This window comes from Amaranthus tricolor, chromosome 15 (assembly GCF_026212465.1).
Source record: "Amaranthus tricolor cultivar Red isolate AtriRed21 chromosome 15, ASM2621246v1, whole genome shotgun sequence".
Classification (NCBI taxonomy): Eukaryota; Viridiplantae; Streptophyta; class Magnoliopsida; order Caryophyllales; family Amaranthaceae; genus Amaranthus; species Amaranthus tricolor.
In genome coordinates this window covers 20,119,867-20,124,707 of record NC_080061.1, presented here as the reverse complement: position 1 = coordinate 20,124,707, position 4,841 = coordinate 20,119,867, and positions in this window count along the sequence as shown.

The window sequence follows — 4,841 nt, the reverse complement described above, 5'->3', positions numbered from 1 at the left end:
ATGTTTAGAATAGAAAACAATAGTCATTTGCTCGAAATTAAGTGCTAAGTTGGTTTTTTAATGTTTTTTGGCATTTTCTCCTATAAAGTAGTTCAAACTTAGATTGTTTTGCATGAAACATGAAATACAGCTGTTTCAGTGAAGAAACGAGGAAGTGCGAAAGACACTCAAAATACCTGGAGATAGGTGGAAGTGTCATCAAGAGGAGCGACTCGTGGAAGGAAGCGACTTGAATTCCTGCAAAACAACATGTTAGCCTTGTCCGGGGGGTGATCTCCCGGAAAACCCCTCCGATGCTCAAGCTAGAACGTTAATGTGAGATTGAGTAGATGATTATAAACTGAATGCAAGTGAACGTCGAGATTGATATTGCTGGAATTTTGGTGTGCTAATGAAATGGAGAGTGTGTAAGGATACTAAGAAGGATTATTTTTTGATGTCCCCTCCTCTCTGATGGCTGTCCCTATTTATAACGCTCAAGGAGGAAGTTACATCAGAGAGGGGGAGTTGGAGATTGTGGGAGTCAGGGGCAGTTTGTTCCCATGGAAGAAGGATGACCATGCATTTAAGGGGAAGTGGGAAGTTACCAACCTTGGAAGAAGGATAGCCAAGGAATGAGGGAGAGTGGGAAGTTGCTTTACTGGAAGGTAGTTAGGGTATTGAGAGGTCACTAATCCATGGGCCATTCAAGGGAGATGGAAAATTCAGAAAAAGGCCCGTTGACCGAAAGTCAAAGTCAATGCAAAAGGTCAAGGGGCAATAAGGTAATATGACGTAAATAATTTAAATAAATAAATAAATAAAATAAATGATACCATTATAGTTAGCCCCACGCACGAAGAATGATATGAGAAAGGCAACCTTGATGAATCGAAGAATCTTTCTTCGTGTGGAAATAGTAACCGTCAATCAGAAAATTCTCTGGAAGATCCTGAAAATTGGATTTGCAAGCTTCAAATCGACTATTCATATGCCGAGTTCCGAGTTGTAACGGAAAAGTTATAGCCTTTTTAAAATAACCGCAGGAGATGCTTCAAGAAAAAGAAAAATGATTAACATCAGCAAAGCCGCGGCTTCTAGCATGCCATGGAATATCTTTGGCTGCCCTTATCATTTATCAGCAGAAAAATAGATGCAGGAGTCGGACCCTGATACATGCTCTACTGATGTCGCGGAAGCCTCAATACTTAGAATATTTTGGAATAAGGCAGCCCCCAAGGAGGGTCCGACTTATCGACCGCACGGATTCCCAAGGACCTGGATATCTTTGAACGAGATCACCATCAAGGCGGGTCCGACTTATAGACCCTACGGACAGGATGCTGGTTTGACCTGATCTACCTTCCTTTTCATCAGTGCTTCGAGCCGGAGAGTAGAGGGAAAACATGATACCGCGGCATAAATGAGCTGACCCGCCACTTAAATGAGCCACATGTAGAGAAGACACGGCTTGAATATATACTTTGATTTTTATTCTTCACTGAGGTACTTAAGGGAGTCCGACTTATCGATGTGGCGGGAAATTAAAAATGACCTGGAATCGCTTTGAATTTCCTTGTTCTAACATGCCCCCCTTTTTTCTTCAAAAGACGCGGAAAGATTTTGTAATTCCATGCCTCGGATGATACTGAAAAAACGGAAGCATCTCTCCCATACTCAGAATTTTTTCACCCTAACTGGGGCCACATGGGGGTCCGACTTATCGACCATGCGGACATCCCAATACTTGAAATAATTCGTATCCGTTCTGGAGTGTAATTCAGGGTCTGACTTGTCGACCCTACGGCTTTAACAGAATTTTTATAACTTAGAAAATCTATTGTCACTTTACCCCATCCTGATAGTCCGACTTATCAAGTACCCGGTCATAATCAAGATTTGATACTTAGAAAATATTTTGAATATTTCCCCTCATTGGGGGTCCGACTTATCGACTCCCCGGACATTATATGAAAATACTTAGACAAATTTTTGACGTTTGTCCCCTTATTGGGGGTCCGACTTATCGACTCCCCGGTTTAAGTTTTTGATACCACCTTTCGTTCAAAGCAGGTCTAGATTCGATGTTTTCAGCATTTATTGCTGTAATAAATAGGATTGTTGGAACAGTTCCTTCTTCACCTAACTCATTAATTCCCTCAATTCTTCATATCGCTAGAAAGAGAAAGTAAAGAGAGACGCTCTAAGAATCTTCAATCCTACTTCAAACTTCTGACAATCCTCTCGAAGATCTTCAAGGGTTCCGACAGAACTTCATCAAATTTCTGACAAATCTTCAAAACATTTTCAACGTATTCAAATCTTTCTTCAAATTTCTTGAATTTCTTCATATTAATCTTTAAACTGTTCTTCAGATTGTTCTTCGCATTCTTCAATATTTAGTTTTTAAATTAATTTTATGAAATTAGCCCCTATCCTTCACAAGTTTCGCCTGCTATTTTTTGATTATCATTAATATGGATGTCGCGGCTACTCATGAGATAATACCTAACTTCGACATTAACTCGAACATCCCGACAGAAATTCCCATGCTAGCATGTAGACGCTTTAATAAAGAGGGGTTATTAATGAATGATTCGGACAAAAGTAGTTCAGTGAGAATCACCCCCCATTATGAACCAATAAAAGCCGAGGATGAGTCGTCTGTATCCCCCGTATACCCTCCGGAGATAATGAAAACTGCTCCTTGGGAAGTGAGCGTTGCTTTCTTTCCCAATTACTTGCCGCGAATAAATCCTGACCTGGAAGGGTTATTGTATGTAAATATGGAAAACATTGAAGGATCAGCCGAGTCTTCCGGAAGGGAGAGCGCAGCACCAGTTCCTCCTCCATTCTACATTCCCAACGGCGGTCCCCTTAACTATTTTATAGATTTACAAACCAAGAGAGACCTAGACAAGCGTCGGGAAGCCATCTCTCAAAAATGGGGTTTGAAAGACAACATAAACATTATTACCCCGGGGAATTATGACACCGTTAGGTTTCCTCCCCCACATTGTATAGCCGTATATTTTCCCTCTTTTGAATTAGGAATTAGGTTTCCTCTTCACCCGTTTTTTAGGGAGGTGTTAGAGTTTTTGAACGTTTCAGTGCCTGAGTTATACCCGAACGCCTGGGGTTGTATGGTGGCGTTTTTGATCTTGTGTAAAGTTTTGGCCGTACCACCAACATTAACCGCATTTAGATATATATTTAGAGCCCGCCTATGTAACTCTCAATCATGCGGCTGTGGCTGGATAACCTTCACCCACCGTCGTGGACTGAAGATAGTCCACGACCTCCCCGATAACCAAAAAGGGGTATAGGACGAAGTTCGCCTATCTATACAATTCGGGAGGATGGAATATTAAGACCTCCTTCGACATCAAACCCAACCTTTCGAGTTTTAATAATGGGATCCCGCAGTGTTCTTTTAGTGACGCGGTGATCATTGAATACGCCAAGATGGACGTTCAATTGGGAAGGAAACCCATGAACGTCCAGCTCAACTGGATACCAGGTCGTCCTGAGTTGGAGAATGAGAACCTCCTCTCAGCATTCGGCATCAGCTTGGCTATCGATCGGAGTAAGAGTTGTCGGACTTCTTCCTTCTCTTTTCTATGGTATGTTTGCTTGTCCCTGACTCGTGGTTTTGTAGGGATAGCCAAGGAAAACCTTCGAGCGAAAAGTCCAGAACTCATGAAGAAATTTAGCGTTATGAGACTTGCTCAAGGGGCCATCCTACGGCCCGCGGAAACGCCTCTACCTCTTCCTCCAAAGGTATAACTTCATACATTTTTTCGAACTGAGAGGTTGCTTTGATTGCTTCTAACTTTTTCTTTTGTTGGACTCGACAACAGTAGAGAAGGGGCTAGATGAGGTGCCCAGCGAGGAGGAGGCTCTCCGCCTCCTCGAGGAAAGGAGGAGAGTCCACATTCCCGATGACTCTCAGAGGGTAATCCCCTCTAAGAAGAGAGAATCGAGGAAAAAGAAGAGTGGGAAGAAGAGAAAAAGAAAAAGAGACTCTCCTTCACATGGGGAGAGCGCGGCAAAGAAGGCCTCCCTTGATACCATACACACCTCCGTAGCTCTACAAGCGAGGTCGGCGGGAGAGGAAACATCGACTCCCCCGGCCGAGGCCCCCATCTCCCATAAAGGCAAGGAGACGGTCGGGGAGTCGTCTGCGGCTCCAAAGCCGCGGATAGAGGAGGTGTATCGTCGTAGGGAGGTTACAGCCTTCCAACACGATACCCTCTTCAATGAAGTGGGTCACAAGGGTATGATCACCCGTTTCAACAGGGCGACACCCCATCTGATCAGCCGGAAGGACGTCGATCATCTGGAGTCCCTGCCTTCTGTCGACAGTGTTCGCCAACTCCAGGCCTCGGCGACTGAGGTATGATGTTACGTTTTTCATAGTCTGTTCGAATTGGGATATCCAGATGATCTATTGACTTGATTCTCTTTTGCAGACTTACTTGAGGCTATCGTTTGAATTGAACTTCAGCCGTCAGAGTGTCGCGGACAGAGAAACCCTGGCGTCACTTCTCACTGCCACGAACAAGAGGAGGAGCTGAAGAGGCTGAGGGCGGATCTTGAGGAGCTGCCTGCCTTAAAGGAGAAGCTGGCCAAGTGCGTCGATTTAAAAGAGCGCTTAGTTAGCACAGAAGAATGGCGAGAGAGGGCCCGGAAGCAGCTCGAGGGGACCGTGGCTAACTTGGACGTTTTAACGTTTTTTAAGGTTTTTTAAGGTTTTTTAACGTTTTTTAAGGTTTTTTGGGACTTTCTCGCATAAAGTAGTTCAAAATTAGATTGTTTTGCATGAAACTTGGAATACAACACTATTTAGTATGTATTATTGT